The sequence below is a fragment of the Rhinopithecus roxellana genome, chromosome 12 (assembly GCF_007565055.1).
Source record: "Rhinopithecus roxellana isolate Shanxi Qingling chromosome 12, ASM756505v1, whole genome shotgun sequence".
Classification (NCBI taxonomy): Eukaryota; Metazoa; Chordata; class Mammalia; order Primates; family Cercopithecidae; genus Rhinopithecus; species Rhinopithecus roxellana.
This window is the reverse complement of record NC_044560.1, coordinates 107,507,257-107,528,983: the sequence shown is the minus strand read 5'-3', so window position 1 is coordinate 107,528,983 and position 21,727 is coordinate 107,507,257.

The following is a 21,727-nucleotide window of genomic DNA, read 5'->3' as shown; positions in this document are numbered from 1 at the left end:
TCTCAAAAAAAAAAAAGAAAAGAAAAATTCTGATATAATTTACCTACCATAAATCTTATTTATTTATTTATTTTTGGGGGGACAGAGTTTCACTCTTGTTGCCCAGGCTGGAGTGCAATGGCGTGATCTCGGCTCCTCGCAACCTCCGCCTCCCCGGTTCTCGATTCTCCTGCCTCAGCCTCCCGAGTAACTGGGATTACAGGCATGCACCACCATGCCGGGCTAACTTTGTATTTTTAGTAGAGATGGGGTTTCTCCATGTTGGTCAGGCTGGTCTCGAACTCCTGACTTCAGGTGATCTGCCCACCTTGGCCTCCCAAAGTGCTGGGATTACAGGCATGAGCCACCATGCCCGGCCAAAGTACTGATACTTGAATGGATGAACCTTGAGAATGTTATGCTAACTGAAGGAAGCCTGTCATAAGAGACTACACACTGTATGATTCTATTTTTATGAAATACCCAGAACAGACAAATCCATGGAGACAGAAAGTAGATTGGTGGTTGCCCAGAGCTGGGAGATGGCAGATAGGAAGCAACTGCTAATGGGCCCATGGTTTTGTGCTGGGATACTGAGATGTTCTGAAGCTACATGATGATGATGGTTGCACAGCACTGGGAATATATGAAAAACCATTGAATTCTACAGGTTGAGACCAGTCTGACCAACATGGAAAAACACCATCTCTACTAAAAATACAAAATTAGCTGGACATGGTGGTGCATGCCTGTAATCCCAGTTACTCGGGAGGCTGAGGCAAGAGAATCGCTTGAACCTGGGAGGTGGAGGTCACGGTGAGCTGAGATCGTGCCATTGCACTCCAGCCTAGGCAACAAGAGGGAAATTCTGTCTCAAAAAAAAACGTATCAGTACTTCATTCCTTTTTATGGCTGAATAACATTCCATAGTATGGATAGACTACGTTTCATTTATCCATTCATTTGTTGTTGTTGTTGTTTTTTTTTTTTGAGACGGAGTCTCGCTCTGTCCCCCAGGCTGGAGTGCAGTGGCCGGATCTCAGCTCACTGCAAGCTCCGCCTCCCGGGTTCACGCCATTCTCCTGCCTCAGCCTCCCGAGTAGCTGGGACTACAGGCGCCCGCCACCTCACCCGGCTAGTTGTTTTGTATTTTTCAGTAGAGACGGGGTTTCACCGCGTTAGTCAGGTCTCGATATCCTGACCCAGTGATCCGCCTGTCTCGGCCTCCCAAAGTGCTGGGATTACAGGCTTGGGCCACCGCGCCCGGCCTCCATTCATTTGTCGATAGACATTTTGGTTGTTTCTCTCTTTTGGCTGTTGAGAATAGTGTTGCTATGGACATTTATGTACGAGTTATTGTTCGAACACCTATTTTATTTATTTATTTATATTTATTTTGAGACAGAATCTTGCTCTGTCCCCCAGGCTGGAGTGTAATGTCGCGATCTCGGCTCACTGCAACCTCTGCCTCCCAGGTTCAAGCGATTCTCCTGCCTCAGCCTGCCGAGTAGCTGGGATGACAGGTGTGCACCACCACACCTGGCTAATTTTTTTTTTTTTTTTTCGCATTTTTAGTACAGACGGGGTTTCACCATGTTGGCCAGCTGGTCTCAAACTCTTGACCTCAACTGATCTGCCAGCCTCAGCCTCCCAAAGTGCTGGGCTTACAGGTGTGAGCCACCATGCCCACCCATTACAGGTTTTTTGTGTCAATATATGTTTTCATTTCTCTTGGATGTCTACCTAGGAGTGGAATGAAGGTTTTCTTTGTTATTGTTTTGTTTTTTACCAGCAATAATTTCAAGCTTACAGAAAACTAGCAAGAAGGGTAAGTAGATCTTTTCTGGATTCGCAAGTCAGTAACATTTGGCCACCTCTGCTATGTGTTTCTTTTCTGAACATTTGAGAGGCAGTGGAACACGTCATGTCCCTTGATCCCTAAATCCTTCAGCATGGCATTACTAAAAACAAAGACATGCTCTTTAAAAAATCCAAAACAAGAATCAAAAACAGGAAATGAAACATTGATACAATAATACAATTGTTGGTAATCCATAAATTCAAATCTGTTTGTCTCAATAAAGTCCTTTATAGCAATGTTTTCCCCAGCCCAGGATTCAACACAGGATCATACATTGCATCAAGTCACATGGCCGAAGGATCTTAGGAAGGAAAAATCTTAATCATCTTTGCCCCTTCTTCGAATCCCTTTGGCTGACGTGGGAAGAATAGATCGGAGGGGGAATAGGAGGGCAAGCAGGGAGACCAGGGAGAAAGCCGGTGCTTGCAACAGGAAAGAGAAACTTAGGAGTCAGAAGGATCTCGGTTCAAGTCTTGGCCCAACTCTTCAGGAACTGTGACCTTGGGCATGCATGTGACTGAACTTTTCTAAGCCTCGATTACTGCATCAGAAAAATGGGACTAACTCGTAGGATTGGTGTGAGACCAGGGATGTGCTGAGCACAAACCCTGCCCATCACTCAGAATCAATTTCCCAACACCATCCCATCCACCATTTCAGTCTATTACACAACAACCCAGGACAGTCCTGAGTGCTTCAGATATGGTTACTTTCCGGATCCTCCCAAGAAACAACCTTACAAGTAGGTGTTATCCTCATCCCCCCTTTATTTATTTTTATTTCCATTTCTTTATTTCTTTATTTTGAGACAGAGTTTCTCTCTGTCATTCAGGCTGGAGTGCAGTGGCATGATCTCAGCTTACTGCAACCTCTGTCTCCTGGGTTCAAGTGATGCTCATGCCTTAGCCTCCCAAGTAGCTGGGACTACAAGCACCCACTACCATGCCCTGCTAATGTTTGTATTTTTGGTAGAGATGTGGTTTCCCCATGCTGGCCTCAAACTCCTGGCCTCAAGAGATCTTCCTGGCTTGGCCTTCCAAAGTGCTGGGATTACAGCAGGAGCCACAATGCCTGGCCTACTTGTGGGTTTTTGTACCCCACACCACACCATGTTAATGATTATAGCTCTAGTGTATGTTTTGTTACTTGAGAACAAAACTCTCCTTATGGCAAACAGGAAATACATTTATGGCGTGACAACTGTGTGCCAATCACTGTTCTTTTTGTTTTATTTATTTATTTATTTTGAGATAGAGTCTCACTCTGTCACCCAGGCTGGAGTGCAGTGGTGTGATCTCAGCTCACTGCAACCTCTGCCTCCCAGGTTCAAATTATTCTCGTGCCTCAGACTCCCAAGTAGCTGAGATTACAGGTGTGTGCCACCACATCTGGCTAATTTTTGTATATTTTAGTAGAGACAGGGTTTCACCACATTGGCCAGGCTGGTCTCAAACTCCTGACCTCAAGTGATCCACCCATCTCAGCCCCCCAAAGTGCTGGGATTACAGGCATGAGCCACTGCACCTGGCATATTTATTTTTACTTTTATTTTACAGACAGGGTCTCACTTTGTCACTCAGGCTGGAATGTGCAGTGGTTCAATCATAGCTCACTGCAGCCTCAACCTCCTGGGCTCAAGCAATCCTCCTGCATCAGCCTCCTGAGTAGCTGGGACTACAGGCACCTTCCATCACGCCCAGTTAATTTTTTGTATTTTTAGTAGAGACAGGGCTTCGCCATGTTGGTCAGGCTGGTCTTGAACTCCTGACCTCAGGTGACCCACCCTCGTTGGCCTCCCAAAATGCTGGGATTATAGGCATGAGCCACTGCACCCAGTCCCACCTGGGTCTTTCAAAGCTCTTGGAATACAAGTGTGAGCCATCATGCCTGGCCAATTTTTTTTTTTTAAGGCAGTTTCTTGCTTTGTCACCCAGGCTGGAGTGCAGTGGCGCAATCATAGCTCACTGCAACCTCCTGGGCTCAAGGGATCCTCCCACCTCAGACTCCTGAGTAGCTAAGACTACAAGCATGCACCACTATGCCCAGCTAATCATCCCCACTTTATGGAGGAGGAAACTGAGGCACAGAGAGGTAAAGTCACTCCCCTGAGGGCACTCAGCTACTACACAGCAGAAGCAGGACTGAAACCCAGGGCCAACACCCACCCCATCACCTCCACCTCCACCCCTTATGTGTCATTGTCATTGCCGGTCCAGGCGAGAGGTGATGATGGCCTGGACCAGCGTGGAGGTTTGGGGATGGAAACCAGAGGACTGACTCACAAATAGGTAGAACGGTGACTGACTAGGAAGAGGAGTGAGAAAGTAGAAGTCCAGGCCGGGCACGTGGCTCACACCTGTAATCCCAGCACTTTGGGAGGCTGATGCAGGTGGATCACTTGAGGTCAGGAGTTGGAGATCAGCCTGGCCAACATGGCAAAACGCCATCTCTACTAAAAACACAAAAATTAGCCAGGTGTGGTGGCACACGGCTGTAATCTCAGCTACTCGGGAGACTGAGGCAGGAGACTCACTTGAACCCAGGAGGCAGAGGTTGCAGTGAGCCAAGATTGCACCATTGCGCTCCAGCCTGGGTGACACAGCGAGACTCTGTCTCCAAAAAAAACAAGAACGTACCAGCTTCATGAACAGGCCTCAGGCTTTGCGTATTTCTCTTCTCTGTCTTGCTCCTCTGCCCTCACCATGAGAACATGCCTGGGCCAGCTTGCTGGAGGAATGTGAGAGAAAGGTAGGGAAGAACTGAGTCATCCCAGCTGAAGGCATTCCAAACCAGCCAGTCTCTAGTCAGCCTGCCAGAGGACCACAGATGCATGAGTGAGCCAGCCAAGGTCATCTGAGCCTGGCCCGGGTCACCAGGATAATCTTGAGGACCCAAATACATGTGAGGAAAAAAAATATATGGTTGTTTTATGCCATGACGTTTTCAGGTGATTTGTTACACAGCTGTAGCTAACTGATACAAGGGAGAGGCTAAGATCAGATATAGAAATATGGCCACTTCAGCATCTCATAATTTAGTACTTATTGAATGACAAAGGAAATCCAAAATTATTTCTTTTTCCTTCTCTCTCTCTCCCTTAATTTTCTTTCTTTCTTTCTTTTTTTTTTTTTTTTTTTTTTTTTTTGAGATGGAGTCTCACTCTGTCGCCCAGGCTGGAATGCAATGGCCAGATCTCAGCTCACTGCAAGCTCCGCCTCCCGGGTTTAGCCATTCTCCTGCCTCAGCCTCCCGAGTAGCTGGGACTGCAGGCGCCCACCACCTTGCCCAGCTAGTTTTTTGTATTTTTTTAGTAGAGACGGGGTTTCACAGTGTTAGCCAGGATGGTCTCGATCTCCTGACCTCGTGATCCGCCCGTCTCAGCCTCCCAAAGTGCTAGGATTACAGGCTTGAGCCACCGCTCCCGGCCTCTTTTTTTTTTTTTTTTTTTTAGAAACAGGGTCTCGCTCTTGGCCCGGCACAGTGGCTCATGCCTGTAATTCCAGCACTTTGGGAGGCCAAGGCAGGAGGATTGCTTGAGTTCAGGAGTTTGAGACCAGCCTGGGCAACATGGTAAAATGCTGTCTCTACCAAAAAAAAAAAAATTAGCCAGACATGGTGTCATGAGCCTGTAGTCCCAGCTACTCAGAAGGCTGAGGTGAGAGGATCACCTGAGCCTGGGAGGCAGAGATTGCAGTGAGCTGAGATTATGCCACTGCACTCCAGCCTGGGTAACAGAATGAGACCTCATCTAAAAAAGAAAAAAAAAAAGAAACAGGGTTTCACTCTGTCACTGAGGCTGGAGTGTAGTGGCATAATTGTGGCTCACTGCATCCTTGAACTCCTGGGCTCAAGGGATCCTCCTGCCTCAGCCTCCCAAGTACCTGGGACTACAGGCGCATGTCACCATGCCTTGCTAACTTTCAAAAAAAATTTTAGTAGAGATAAGGTCTTGCTATGTTGCCCAGGCTGGTCAGTCGGCCAGTGGCTAGAGGCTACCTGGTGAAGCCTCCCAGGAGAGGTGGTTTGGCTGAAGGAAACTTGCGTTGGAGGGACAACTGGGAGCCACTAGCAGCTGGGGGACAGGAGAGTGGAGCTGGGTGGGGATGTTACCAACAGCAACTTCTTCCTAGGAGGACAGACTTGTGTGGCAGCAAGTTAGCTTAGAGGAGACTGCTTTAGGAAGGACAGGGCCAACAAAGACCCCTGCTACCAAGGGTCTCGTAAGAACCTGTCCCCTCCCATATGAGACCCTTTCAGTCCCCCAGCCCCTGGGTTCCATACCCTACCTCAGTGTTACAGGAACAACAGGTTTGATGCCTGCTGTGCAGCAGCAGACCAATTGCACAGAGACAGCAGGGTTTGCAGCAGAGAAAGGATCTGCAATTGCGGGGCACTGAGGGAGGAGATGGAAGCAGATCCTCAGTTCATCTCCCCAAGGAGTTCTGGGCTGGAGTTTTTGAGGAGATCCTGAAGGGCAAAGGACTGGAAAATTGGCCTTGTTGATTGGTCAGGGAAAGGGGCAAAATCATCCCAAACGTGGAAATCGCATGCTTTGGTGAGTCAGCATCTCATGGGGTCCCTCAGATCAGCTGGCAGAGTTGTTTCATCAGCATACAGGACCTGAAGGAATATCTCAAAGAGAAATCTTTTATCATGTTTAAGTTGTCATTTACAGGCCGGGCGCGGTGGCTCAAGCCTGTGATCCCAGCACTTTGGGAGGCTGAGACGGGCAGATCACGAGGTCAGGAGATCGAGACCATCCTGGCTAACCCGGTGAAACCCCATCTCTACTAAAAAATACAAAAAACTAGCCAGGTGAGGTGGCGGGCACCTATAGTCCCAGCTACTTGGGAGGCTGAGGCAGGAGAATGGCGTAAACCCGGGAGGCGGAGCTTGCAGTGAGCTGAGATCCGGCCACTGCACTCCAGCCTGGGCGACAGAGCGAGACTCCGTCTCAAAAAAAGAAAAAAGTTGTCATTTACAGAGCAGTTGAAGGGAAGCAGAATCTGGTGACAAGGTCTACATGATTCTAGGACAATAGGCACAAAACAATTATGGGAAAATAGGTCAGAGAGCCACCTGGCCTCACGATTAATGCTGAGTGTACAGAAGCTGGGTTTCTTTTCTTTTCTTTTCTTCCTTTCTTTCTTTTTTTTTTTTTTTTTTTGTTTTGTTTTGAGACAGACTCTCGCTCTGTTGCCCAGGCTCGAGTGCAGTGGCACAATCTTGGCTCACTGCGACCTCTGCCTCCTGGGTTCAAGCGATTCTCCTGCCTCAGCCTCCCAAGTAGCTGGAACTACAGGCTCATGCCGCCACACCAGGCTAATTTTTGTATTTTTAGTAGAGATGGGGTTTTACCACATTGGCCAGCCTAATCTCAAACTCCTGACCTCAAGTGATCCTCCTGTCTGGGCCTCCCAAAGTGCTGGGATTGCAGGTGTGAGCCAGCTTGCCCAGCCAGCTTCTGGCTTATTTTCATTTGTCCCCATCCTGATTAACTTTATAAAATGTATAGGAGTGGTTTCATCAAGGATTGAGATGATCTCCCCCCGCCATTGGACATAAACAGAGGAGTGGTGTGACAGAAGCCATGTAGACTGAGCTGAAGATGGAAGACGGTGTTTTATCTATGTATGTTTTTATTTTTTATTTTTTTATTTTTATTTTCATTTTGAGGCAGAGTCTCGCTCTGTTGCCCAGGCTAGAGTGCAGTGGTGCAATCTCGGCTCACTGCAAGCTCCACCTCCCGGGTTCACACCATTCTCCTGCCTCAGCCTCCCGAGTAGCTGGGACTACAGGTGCCCGCCACCACGCCCGGCTAATTTTTTGTATTTTCAGTAGAGACGAGGTTTCACCATGTTAGCCAGGATGGTCTCGATCTCCTGACCTCGTGATCTGCCCGCCTCGGCCTCCCAAAGTGCTGGGATTACAGGCGTGAGCCATTGCGCCCGGCTGTTTTTATTTTTTTTGAGATAGAGTCTCACTCTGCCACCCAGGCTGGAGTGCAGTGGCGCGATCTTGGCTCACTGCAACCTCTGCCTCCTGGGTTCAAGTAATTCTCGTGCCTCAGCTTCCCGAGTATCTGGGATTACAGGTGTGTGCCACTACACCCAGCTAATTTTTGTATTTTGGGTACAGACGGGGTTTCACCATGTTGACCAGGCTGGTCTCAAACTCCTGAGTCTTGAACTCCTGACCTTAAGTGATCCGCTCACTTCGGCCTCCTAAAGTGCTGGGATTACAGGCATGAGCCACCATGCCCGGCCACATCTCTTTTTTTTTTTGAGACAGGGTCTCACTCTGTCACCCAGGCTGGAATATAGTGGTGCGATCTCAGCTCACTGCAGCCTTACAACCTCCACCTGCTGGGTTCAGGCGATTTTCATGAGTACTCAGCCTCCTGAGTAGCTGGAATTCCAGGCGCACGCCACCACACACAGCTAATTTTTGTATTTTTAGTAGAGATGAAGTTTCACCATGCTGGTCAGGCTGGTCTTGAACTCCTAACTTCAATTGATCCACCACCTCAGCCTCCCAGAATGCTGGGATTACAAGCATGAGTCATTGTGTCCGGCTCTGTCTGGGTAAATGCTGGGTAATGCTCTGTCTGGATAAATCCACCGCACCCAGCCTCTTTTATGCATGTTTTTACATCCAAAGCAACTGTGGCCAAATAAGACCAAAATAACTGTGGCCAGATTCAGAGACTGGCAGGTTTCAATTAATTTATTTTAAAAGTCATATTTGGGAGGCCAAGGTGGGTAGATTGCTTGAGCCCAGGAGTTTGAGATTAGCCTGGGCAACATGACGAAACCCTGTCTCTACAAAAATCACAAACAATAGCTGGGAATTGTTTGCATGCCAGTAGTCCCAACTACTCAGGAGGCTGAGTTGGGAGAATCACCGGAACCTGGGGAGGTCGAGGCTGCAGTGGGCTTTGATTGTGCCACTGTACTCTAGCCTGGGTCACAGAGTGAGACCCTGTCTCAAAAAAAAAAATTAAAAAGTATTAATTATTGGCTGGGTGCAGTGGCTCACGCGCTTTGGGAGGCTGAGGTGGGGGGATCGCTTGAGCTCAGGAGTTTCAGACCGGCCTACGCAACAGAGTAAGATGCCATCTCTAAAAAAAAAAAAGTGTAACTTATCTACTGTTTTGTGCCAGGCACAAAACAGACAAAGCTCCTGCCAGCATGGAGCTTACATTCTAGCAGAGAGACTGCCAGTCAACAAACAACCAGATATGACGTGATGTCAGGTAGAGATGAGCTTCCCGGAGAAAATAAAGTTGGAGAGAATAATCAGTGGAAGGAACCTCCCAACAGGGGACAGTTGAGCACAGACTGAGGAGGAGAGAGAAGAAGCCAGGTGAATCTTCTGGAAAGAGGGAACAGCATATAGGAACTTGCTCGGTTGGTGTGCTTGGAGGAGAGCAAGCCTGGACAGAGAGTGGAGATGAGGCCAGAGGGTGGACAGACCAGACTTACAGGATGTGGCGAGGGATGTTGGATTTTATTGTGTGATTTTGTTGTATTTTATTTATTTAGGAGACAGAGGCTCGCTCTGTCGCCCAGGCTGGAGTGCAGTGGTGTGATCTTGGCTCACTGCAACCTCCACCTCCCGTGTTTGAGCAATTCTACTGCCTCAGCCTCCCGAGTAGCTGGGATTACAGGCATGTGCCAGCATGCCAGGCTAATTTTGTATTTTCAGGAGAGACAGGGTTTCTCTATATTGATCAGGCTGGTCTCAAACTCCCGACCTTAGATGATCCGCTCACCTCGGCCTCCCAAAGTGCTGGGATTACAGGCGTGGGTCACTATGCCCGACCTATTGTGTGGATTTTAAAATTCTGTTTTGTTTTTTTAGAGATGAGGTCTCATTCTGTTGCTCAGGCTGGAGTGCAGTGGTGATCATAGCTCACTGCACCCTTGAGCTTCTGGGGGTAAAGTAATCATCCCACCTTGGCCTCCTGAATAGCTGGGACTAAAGGCACACACCACCACACCCAGCTAATTTTTAAATTTTTTTGTAGAGACTGGGGTCTCACTCTGTTACACAGGCAGGTCTCGAACTCCTGGCCTCAAGTGATCCTCTCGCCTCAGCCTCCCAAAGTGTTGGGATTACAGGCGTGAGCCACTGTGCTTAACCGTGTGACTGTTATTGTTATTAATTTCTGTACCGCTCTGTAAATTTGACACATTTCATGATGAAACTAAAAGAGTCAACAAGAGATGAGGTAGTAGAGACAGCAAATGCAGACGATTCTTCCTGGAAATTTGGAAAGGAAAAACAGCTGGGAGGAGGTGGAATGAAGATAGGGATTTTTGTGTTTTTTTTTGAGATGGAGTTTTGCTCTTGTCACCTAGGCTGGAGTGCAATGGCGTGATTTCAGCTGACTGCGACCTCCGCCTCTGGGTTCAAGTGATTATCCTGCTTCAGCCTCCCAAGTAGCTGGGATTACAGATGTGTGCCACCACACTCAGCTAATTTTTGCATTATTAGTAGAGACAGGGTTTCACCATGTTGGCCAGGCTGCTCTCGAACTCCTGACCTCAGGTGATCCACCTGCCTCGGTCTCTCAAAGTGCTGGGATTACAGGCATGAGCCATCATACCTGGCCTTTTTTTTTTTTTTTTTTTTTTTTTTTTTTTAAGATGGAGTTTGGCTCTTGTTGCCCAGGCTGGAGTGCAATGGCGCAACGCAACCTCTGCCTTCTGGATTCAAGTGATTCTCCTGCCTCAGCCTCTTGAGTAGCTGGGGTTACAGGCATGCACCACCATGCCCAGCTAATTTTGTATTTTTAGTAGAGATGGGACTTCTCCATGTTGGTCAGGCTGGTCTTGAACTCCCAACCTTAGGTGATCTGCCCGCCTCGGCCTCCCAGAGTGTTGGGATTATAGGCATGAGCCACCACACCCGGCCTTTTTTTTTTTTTTTTGAGACAGTCTCGCTCTGTTGCCCAGGCTGAAGTGCAATGGCATAATGTCGGTTCACTGCAAACTCTGCCTCCCAGATTCAAGTGATTCTTGTGCCTCAGCCTCTGGAGTAGCTGGGACTGGAGGTGAGTGAGTACCAGCATGCCCAGTTATTTATTTATTTATTTTTTAGTAGAGGTGGGGTTTCACCATGTTGGCTAGGCTGATCTCGAACTCCCGACCTCAAGTGATCCACTTGCCTCCATCTCCCAAAGTGCTGGGATTACAGATATGAGCCACCGCAGCTGGCCAAAGAGAGGAATTTGTACAACACTTTTAAATAAGCCCATTTTCAAATATATATAAAAATAAAAGTATGATTAACTCCACATGCCAGTACTGGGCCTCACCAATTATCAACTCATGGCCAATGCTGTCCCTTTTCTACCCTCTCTTATTGCCCCCACCCTCACCCCACTACATAATTTTAAAACACATCCCAGACATCACATCATTTCATGTACAGATTATTCATTTCATATCTCTGAAGATAAGACTTGTAGAAATATAACCACAATCCCGTGATCCATCTAAAAAATGCACCATAATTCTTTCCTATCGTCGAATATGCAGAGTTCAGATTTCTCTACTTGTCTGATAATTTAAAAACCAAACGAAACAAAACATTGGTTTATTCGACTCAGCATTCAAAGTCCTTGGGTTGCATGTGGTTGATTTGTCGCTACAGTCTCTCTTATCTCTCGGTTCCCTCAAGGGAGGAATTCTTTAAAAAAAAAATGAATGGGAGAGGCAGGAGCATTTGAGGATAGTGATGGGCATGGTTTGGCAGAAGGTGAGAGAGATGATGGATGATATGGGAGAAAGGAAAAGATAGGGGAAGAGGAGGAGGAGGAGGGGAAGAGGAAGAGGAGGAGGGGAGGAGGAAGAGGAGGAGGGGAAGAGGAAGAGGAGGAGGGGAGGAGGAAGAGGAGGAGGGGAGGAGGAAGGGAGGAAGAGGAGGAGGAGGGGGAAGAAAGGAGGAGGAGGAGGGGAGGAGAAACTTCAATGGAAGAGGAAAGAGGGAGAGAAGGAGGGCGGTGTAAGGGAGCAAGGAAGGAAGGAAGGGAGGTGGGGGGGGAGGGAGGGAAGGAAGGAAGGAAAGAAGGAAGGAAGGAAGGAAAGGAAGGGAGACCCCAATCCTTGAGAGAGGGAATCAGAGGGACAGGTGACAAGGGGATTCCCTTCTGATGGCTTCTATGTGCACAGGGAAGTGTGGGACCTAGTCATGAGCTGGAGGGCAGGGGGGAAATGCAAGCACACTAGAGACACAGAGAGTGCCCTGCGCCCCTCAGAGGCCTGAGATTTCTCTGATTCAGGTAAAACCCGTTGGGCTGGCTGGGTGGTTTCCTTCTGCTGGGCTCGGCTGGCACAGAGAAGAGGATGGCTGGAGTTTGGCCAGGTGAGTCCTTTAGAGCCCGAGAGGAGTGAGGAGTGTGAGAATCCTTGAAGGATGTGATTCAAAAGATGAATCACGGAAAGCAGTGCTGAACAAAGTGAATAGATGGAGACGACAGGAAAAGGTGGCAGAGAAGAGGAACCTGCGGCCAGGGTGGACCCCTCTCCTTCTGAAGAGTATCTTTTCCCTTAGCTTCTCGGGGGCTTCCATTTTATTTTGTTTTGTTTATGAGAGATAAGGTCACGTTTTGTAGACCAGGCTGGAGTCCAGTGGTACAATCATAGCTCACTGCAACCTCGGGCTCCTGGGCTCATGGGATCCTCCCACCTCAGCCTCCTGAGTAGCTGGGACTACAGGCACATGCCACCACATCTGGCTAGCTTTCTTCTTCTTCTTCTTCTTTTTTTTTTTTTGAGACGGAGTCTCGCTCTGTTGCCCAGAGCTGGAGTACAGTGGCCGGATCTCAGCTCACTGCAAGCTCCGCCTCCCGGGTTTACGCCATTCCCCTGCCTCAGCCTCCCGAGTAGCTGGGACTACAGGCGCCCGCCACCTCACCTGGCTAGTTTTTTGTATTTTTTAGTAGAGACGGGGTTTCACCGTCTTAGCCAGGATGGTCTCGATCTCCTGACCTCCTGATCTGCCCATCTCGGCCTTCCAAAGTGCTGGGATTACAGGCTTGAGCCACCACGCCCGGCCGCTTTCTTCTTTTTTTTAAGAGATAGGGTCTCGCAGTGTTGCCCAGGCTGGAGTGCAGTGGCTATGCGCAGGTATGATCCCACCAGTGATTAACACAGGAGTTTTGACCTGCTCCATTTCCAGCGTGGGCCAGTTCACCCCTCCTTAGGCAATCCGGTGGTCTCCCGCCCTCAGGAGGTCACCAAATTGATGCCAAACAGTGTGGACACTGCATTGGCATAGGGTACTATAGCCCAGAACTCCTGGTCCCAAGTGATCCTCCTGCTTCAGCCTCCCAAGGATCTGGGACTACAGGTGTGTGCCACCACGCCTGGCTCTCTGACTTTAAAAAAAAAACTCTATCTGTGTCCCTAAACTGTTTATTGTTTAGCTTTGCTTGCGTTTTGAAATGATATTTATTTTCGAGACAGGGTCTTACTCTGTCGCCCAGGCTGAGTGCAGTGGTAGGATCACAGCTCACTGCAGCCTCGACCTCCTGGGCTCAGGCAATCCTCCCACCTCTGCCTCCCGAGAAGCTGGAACTACAGGTAGATCATGCCACCACACCCAGTTTATTTTTAATTTTTCTCCCCATGTGGCCCAGGCTGGTCTTGAACTCCTGGCCTCAAGCAATCCCCCCAGCTCGGCCTCCCAAAGTGCTGGGATTACATACATGAGTCACCACACCCTGTTGAAATTTTATATGTAAATGGGAGCACATCTGTGTTGTGTGTAATGGAAATTGACTCATTTTCACTGCTGTATAATACTCCATTGAATAAATATACCACAATTTATCCACCTGTATCCACCTGTGGTGGGATTACAGGTGCCCACCACTGTGCCTGGCTAATTTTTTTTTTTTTTTTTTTTTTTTTTTTTTTTTTTTTAAAACGGTGTCTCGCTCTGTCCCCCAGGCTGGAGAGCAGTGGCGCCATCTCGGCTCACTGCAAGCTCTGCCTCCTGGGTTCACGCCATTCTCCTGCCTCAGCCTCCCGAGTAGCTGGGAGGCTCGGTGGCTCATGCCTAAAATCCTCACACTTTGGGAGGCCGAGGCAGGCGGCTCACCGGAGGCCAGGAGTTCCAGACCAGCCTGGCTAATACAGCAAAACCCAGTCTCTACCAAAAAATACAAAATGTATAAGCCAGGCATGGTGGTGCACATCTGTAGTCACAGCTACTCGGGAGGGTGAGGCAGGAGAATGGCTTGAACCTGGGAGGCAGAGATTGCAGTGAGCCCAGATGGCACCACTGCACTCCAGCCTGGGCGACAGAATGAGACCCTGTCTCAAAAACAAAAAAATAAAATAAAAAACAGGCCAAGTGCAGTGGCTCACACCTGTAATTTCAGCACTTTGGGAGGCTGAGGCGGGCGGATCACCTGAGGTCAGGATGAGTTCTAGACCACCCTGGCCAACATAGTGAAACTCCGGCTCTACTGAAAGTACAAAAATTAGTCGGGTGTGGTGACAGGCACCTGTAATCCCAGCTACTCTGGAGGCTGAGGCAGGAGACTCACTTAAACCCGGGAGGTGGTGGTTGCAGTGAGTCAAGATCATGCTACTGCAGTCTGGGAGACAGAGCCAGACTGCATCTCAAAAAAAAAACACAAAAAAACAAAACAAAAAAAAGTGGATACATTACTATTAACTAAATTCCAATCTTTGTTGAGATTTTTTCTTTTTTTTGAGACAGTCTTGCTCTGTTGCCCAGATGGGAATGCAGCGGTATAAACACGGCTCACTGCAGATGCAAAGTCCTGACCTAAAGCAATCCTCCTGCCTCAGCCTCTGGAGTAGCTGGGACCACAGGCGTGTGCTACTATGCTTGGGTAACTTTAAAAATTTTTTTTATAGAGACAGGATCTCACCAAATTGCCCAGGGTGGTCTTGAACTCCTGAGTTCAAGTGATCCTCCTGCCTTGAGGTCCCAAAATGCTGGGATTATGGATGCCTGGCCTTTGTTGGAGATTTCACTAGTTTTTTTAACTGATGTCTTTTTTTTTTTTTTTTTTTTTTTTTTGAGACGGAGTCTCTCTCACTCTGTTGCCCAGGCTGGAGTGCAGTGGCGCAATCTCAGCTCACTGACTGCAACTTCCACCTCCCAAGTTCAAGCGATTCTTCTGCCTCAGCCTCCCAAGTAGCTGGGATTACAGGTGCCCACCACCACGCCCAGCTAATTTTTTTTTTTTTTTTTTGAGATGGAGTCTCACTCTGTCCCCCAGGCTGGAGTGCAGTGGAGTGATCTCAGCTCACTGCAAGCTCCGCCTCCCGTGTTCACGCCATTCTCCTGCCTCAGCCTCCCGCATAGCTGGGACTACAGACGCATGCCACCACGCCCGGGTAATTTTTTGTATTTTTAGTAGAGACGGGGTTTCACTGTGTTTGCCAAGATGGTCTCAATCTCCTGACCTCGTGATCCGCCTATCTTGGCCTCCCAAAGTGCTGGGATTACAGGTATAAGCCACCACACCCGGACTTTTTTTGTTGTTGTTGTTCCAGGATTATTCAATCCAGACTCCAGGATCCCATCTGTTTCTTTATTTTCTTTTCTTTTTTTTTTTGCTATTACAAACATTGCTGCTTATTCTTCTGTGACATCTCTTGGTGCACATGATCAAGAACTTCTCTAGAGTCAACCCCTGGGTTTGCCAGTGTGGCTGTACCAATTTTACCCATTAATAGTCCTGTATGAGTTCCTCTTCTTCAGCAAACAGAAAAGAAAATTTTTTTTTAATTCACCAAAATGGTAGGTGTGCCGCGGTATCTTTGGTTTTAATTTGCATTCTCTTGTTTTTGTGGTTAGTCCTCATTTCACGTTTCCTCTTGTATATTCTTTTTTTTTTTTATTAGGTTGTCACCTTCATTTGTAGTCCTTTAAAATAAATTGTAAGTGCTTTTTTTTTTCTTTTTTTTTGAGACAGAGTCTCGCTCTGTTGCCCAGCCTGGAGTGCAATGGTATGATCTTGGCTAACTGAAGACTCAACCTCCCAGGCTCAAGCAATTATCCTGTCTCAACCTCCTGCATAGCTGGGATTACGGGGGTGCACCAGCACACCTGGCTAATTTTTGTATTTTTAGTGGAGATGGGGTTTCACCATGTTGGCCAGGCTGGTCTCGAACTCCCAACCTCAGGTGATCCACCTGCCTTGGCCTCCCAAAGTGCTGGGATTACAAGTGTGCTTGACCAATGCTAATTTTTTGTTTATGTGTTGCATTTATCTTCTTTGTCCATGAAGTGTTCAATGTCTATCAATGACAGAAGATGTTAATTTATTTCAGAAGCTTAAGCCCTGTTTTTTAACTAAGTTCTCATCTGTGCAGTGGCTAGGATCCTTATTTCCTCCATCAAGAAGAGAGATTACATGGCTGAAACAAGGTTTTTTTTTTTTAATGTGTGCTAAATAAACTAAAAAAAAAAAGAAAAAGAAAAAGAAAAGGAGGCCAGGCATGGTGGCTCACACCTGTAATCCTAGCACTTTGGGAAGCCAAGGCAGGTGGATCACGAGGTCAGGAGATAGAGACCATCCTGGCTAACATGGTGAAACCCCATCTCTACTAAAAATACATAAAATTACCCAGGCGTGGTGGCATGAGCCTGTAATCCCAGGTACTCAGGAGGCTGAGGCAGGAGAATCACTTGAACCTGGGAGGCAGAGGTTGCACTGAGCCAAGATGGTGCCACTGCACTCCAGCCTGGGCTACAGAGCGAGACTCTGTCTCAAAAGAAAAAAGAAAAAAAAGAAAAAAAGAAAGAAAATAAAAGAAAAAAACATACAAAAAAACCCCACAAAACAACAAAAAAGTGTTCTAAATAAAGGAAGAATCTCTCTGAAATTGTTTCTAGGTGTTTAATTTCTGCCTTAGCATGACCTGTAAGACCCTACACCATCTGCCCCTATTTTCTTCACTCACGTGTCACGTGGTTCTAGCCACACTGGTCTCTCTTCTTTTTTTTTTTTTTTTTTGAGACAGTCTCACTCTGTTACCAAGGATGGAGTGCAGTGGTGTGATCTCAGCTCACTGCAACCTCTTCTTCCCTGGTTCAAGAGATTCTTGTGCCTCAGCCTCCCGAGTAGGTGGGACTACAGGTGTGCACCACCACGCCCAGATAATTTTTTGTATTTTTAGTAGAGATGGGGTTTCACCATGTTGATCAGGCTGGTCTCGAACTCCTGGGCTCAAGTGGTCCGCCCACCTGGGCCCCCCAAATTGCTGGGATTACAAGCATAAGCCACCATGCCTGTCCTCTCTGCTGTCTTTCAAAAGGGCTCCACATCTTCCTGCCTCAGTGCCTTTGCACTTGCTATTCCCTCTCTTCTTCCCCCAGATATTTTCATAGGCCCCTTCCTTACTTCCTTCAGATCTCTGCTCAAAGCAGTCTCACAAGAGAAGCCTTTACTGACCTGTATAAAACAATACCCTCTGACTCTATCCTCTTTCCTTTGTTTTTCTTCAAGGTATAACATACTGCATTATAAATGTATTTGCAGCCAGGCACGGTGGCTCACTCCTGTAATCCCTGTTGGGAGGCCGAGGCAGGAAGAGTGCTTGAGCCCAAGAGTTCAAAACCAGCCTGGCCGGCCGGGCGCGGTGGCTCAAGCCTGTAATCCCAGCACTTTGGGAGGCCGAGACAGGCGGATCACAAGGTCAGGAGATCGAGACCATCCTGGCTAACACGGTGAAACCCCGTCTCTACTAAAAAATACAAAAAACTAGCCGGGCGAGGTGGCGGGCGTCTGTAGTCCCAGCTACTCGGGAGGCTGAGGCAGGAGAATGGCGTAAACCCGGGAGGCGGAGCTTGCAGTGAGCTGAGATCTGGCCACTGCACTCCAGCCTGGGCGACAGAGCGAGACTCCGTCTCAAAAAAGGAAAAAAAAAACAAAAACAAAACCAGCCTGTCCAACATGGCAAAACCCTGTCTCTACTAAAAGTACAAAAATTTAGCTGGATGTGGTTATGTGTGCCTATTGTACCAGCTACTCAGGAGGCTGAGGTGGGATAATAGCTTGGGCCCAGGAAGTCGAGGATGCAGTGAACTATGATTACAACAATGCACTTCAGCCTAGGCGACATAGCGAGATTGTTTATCAAAAAAATACAACAAAAAAGGTAAATGCATTTGCTTGTCTCCCTGCGGAGGTATGCTGTCCAGTACCAGAGCCACTAGCTACAAGTGACCATGGGGCCCTGGAAATGTGGCTGGTCTGAATTGAGATGTCCCGTGAATGTAAAATGCTGTATGTGTGGGGTTTTAAAGACAGCCCCAAAAGTGTAAATTATCTCTTAGTTTTTATACTGATAACATGTTGAAATATTTGGGATTAAATATTACCAAATTAATTTCACCTGCTTTTATTTGATTTTATTAAATTTTATTTATTTGATATTATTATTTGATTTTTAGGTTTGGGTGTGTTGCCCAGGCTGGTCTTGACCTCCTGAACTCAAGCAATCCTCCTGCCTCAGCCTCTCAAAGTGTTGAGATTACAGGTGTGAACCACCACGCCCATCCCGACCCATTTTTTTTTTTTTTTTAAGAGAGTAGGTCCCACTGTGTTGCCCAGGCTGGTGCAGTGGCTCTGCACAGGCAAGGCAGTAGCTCACGGCAGTCTCCAAGTCTTGGGTTCAAGTGATCCTCCTGCCTCAGCCTCACAAGTAGCTGGGCTACAAGTGCCAGCCGCCACACCTGCGTTCTTTACATTTTGTTCCTTTTTTAAAACATGGCTACTAGAAAATGTAAAATCACGGCCGGGCGCGGTGGCTCAAGCCTGTAATCCCAGCACTTTGGGAGGCCGAGACGGGCGGATCACGAGGTCAGGAGATCGAGACCATCCTGGCTAACACGGTGAAACCCCGTCTCTACTAAAAAATACAAAAAACTAGCCGGGCGAGGTGACGGGCCCCTGTAGTCCCAGCTACTTGGGAGGCTGAGGCAGGAGAATGGCATAAACCCGGGAGGCGGAGCTTGCAGTGAGCTGAGATCCGGCCATTGCACTCCAGCCTGGACTACAGAGCCAGACTCCGTCTCAACAAAACAAAAAAACAAAAAAAAAAAAAAAGAAAATGTAAAATCACGTATGTGGCTGGTGCCTGAAGTTTGCATTTTATTACTACTGAACAGCACTGCTCTAAAACATAAGCTCCAGGAGGAGAGGGATGTCTGTTTGACCCAAACACTGTATCTGAGCACCTAGAACGGAGACCCAATAAAAACTTGCTAAATGAAGGGATCCTAAAGCAAGATGCCAGGCCCTCTTCTTTGCTCTGTTTCCTCCCCCAGTAGTCAATTAAAAAAAAAAAAAAAAAACTTTGAGGTATAATTTACGTAAAAGTCACTCACTTAAGTGTATACTCAATGATTTTTAGAAATTTACTGAGTTGTGCAACCATCACCATAACCCTTTTTTTTTCCCCACCAGAGTCTCACTCTGTCCCGCAGGCTGGGGTGCAATGGCCCAATTATACAGCTCACTGCCGCCTTGGACTCCCAGGCTCAAGCGATCCTCCTGCCTCAGCCCCCGCAAGTAGCTGGCACTACAGACACAGGCCACCATCTCCAGCTGATTTTTTTTTTTTTTTTTTTTTTTTTTTTGAGACGGAATCTCGCTCTGTCCCCCTGGCTGGTGTGCAGTGGCGCGATCTTGGCTCACTGCAAGCTCTGCCTCCCGGGTTCACACCATTCTCCTGCCTCAGCCTCCCGAGTAGCTGGGACTACAGGCGCCCGCCACCTCGCCCGGCTAGTTTCTAGTTTTTTGTATTTTTAGTAGAGACGGGGTTTCACCATGGTCTCGATCTCCTGACCTTGTCATCCGCCCACCTCGGCCTCCCAAAGTGCTGGGATTACAGGCGTGAGCCACTGCGCCCGGCCGATTTTTTTTTTTTTAAGAGACGGAGTTTCACTAGGTTGCCCAGGTTGGTCTCAAACTCCTAGGCTCAAGGGATCCTCCTACCTTGGCCTCCCAAAGAGCTGGGATTACAGGCGTGAGCCACCACACCTGGCCCATAGGCCAGTTTTAGAATATTTCCATCACCCAGATAAGATCCGCCATGCCCCTTTCCCCCCCAGGTAACCACCAATCTGCTCTCATTCTCCACAGATCTTCAGCGCTCCGTTTCTAAGGAATGAATTATCCGCCTCAGTTGTAGGGCAGTTCAAGCTACTTGGTCAGGCCCGGCACGGCGGCTCACGCCTGTAATCCCACCACTTTGGGAGGCAGAAGCAGGCGGATCACCTGAACACCTGAGGTCAGGAATTCAAGACCAGCCTGGCTAACATGGTGAAACCCTGTCTCTACTAAAAATACAAAAAAATTAGCCGGGCGTCGGGGTGCGTGCCTGTAATCCCAGCTACTTGGGAGGCTGAGGCAGGAGAATCGCTTTAACCCGGGAGGCGGAGATTGCAGTGAGCTGAGATAGCACCACTAAACTCCAGCCTGGGCGACAGAATAAGCCTCTCTCTCAAAAAAAAAAAAAAAAGAAAAAAGAAAAAAAAGAAAAAAGGAGCCGGGCGCGGTGGCTCAAGCCTGTAATCCCAGCACTTTGGGAGGCCGAGACGGGCGGATCACGAGGTCAGGAGATCGAGACCATCCTGGCTAATACGGTGAAACCCTGTCTCTACTTAAAAATACAAAAAACTAGCCGGGCGACGAGGCGGGCGCCTGTAGTCCCAGCTACTTGGGAGGCTGAGGCAGGAGAATGGCGTAAACCCGGGAGGCGGAGCTTGCAGTGAGCTGAGATCCGGCCACTGCACTCCAGCCTGGGTGGCAGAGCAAGACTCCGTCTCAAAAAAAAAAAAAAAAAAAGAAAAAAGAAAAAAGAAAAAAGAAGCTCCTTGGCCAGTAGGCACCAGGGCCCACCGCCCTTCCCAACACAGCTCAGCCCAGAGCAGGCACCCCAGATGGTTCAGCCTTTCCCCCAAAGAAGGGAGGAACAGGCCGGGCGCAGTAGCTCTCACCTATAATCCCAATGCTTTGGGAGACTTAGGCGGGAGGATCGCTTGAGCCCAAGGGAACCAGACCAGCCTGGGCAACATGGCGAGACCTTATCTCTAAAAAATGTAAAAATTAGCAGGGTGTGGCTGCGCCCGCCTGTGGTTCCTGCTACTCAAGAGACTGAGGCAGGAGGATCTCGTGAGCCCAGGAAGGGGAGGGTGCGGAAGCCGTGATCGCAGCCTGGGGGACTGGGAGAGACCCTGTCTCTGAAAAAAATTAATTAAAAAAAAAAAGGGAGGAGCAGCTCGCCCCACATCTCCTCGACCCGCCAGGCAGAAGAGACCCCCAGACACTCCCGCGCTCGCTACAGGGTCCTGGGAAACAGACTATACGTCCTCCCCAGCACCAGGACGCTGCTCAGAGAGGCCCCTCCGGACTGGAGGCCGCCACCCAGCGGCCGCCACCGCGTTCTAACACCGCCCACCAGGAACAATGGCTGGAGCAGAGGCTCCCGGGACTCGGCCTCCGGGTGCGGATCCTGGGGGACTGGCCCCTCCCCCCCGCCCCTCCCAGGTTCCCTCTTCTCACTCTCCGCCCTCAACCGCCCTCCTCCCAAAATGGCGACCAACCGCCTCCTTTCCCGCCCGCGGCAAGCCCCGCCCCTCGGAGGAGCAGCCCAGAGCGCGCGGCCAGGAGGCACGCGCCGGGAGCCCGGGCGGTGCGCGGCGGGCGCGAGGCCGCCCTGGGAGGCGTGAGGTGGCCCGCGGTCACGTACGCGCGCCCGCGCCGCGTGTGAGCGAGGGCATCCGGGGGTGGGCCGGCCTGCGCGTGCGCTCCGGGCGGCGCGGGGAAGGCGGGAGGCCGCTGGGAGCCCCGCGAGGCGCCAGGCGCGAGGCCCGGCGCGCGAGCCC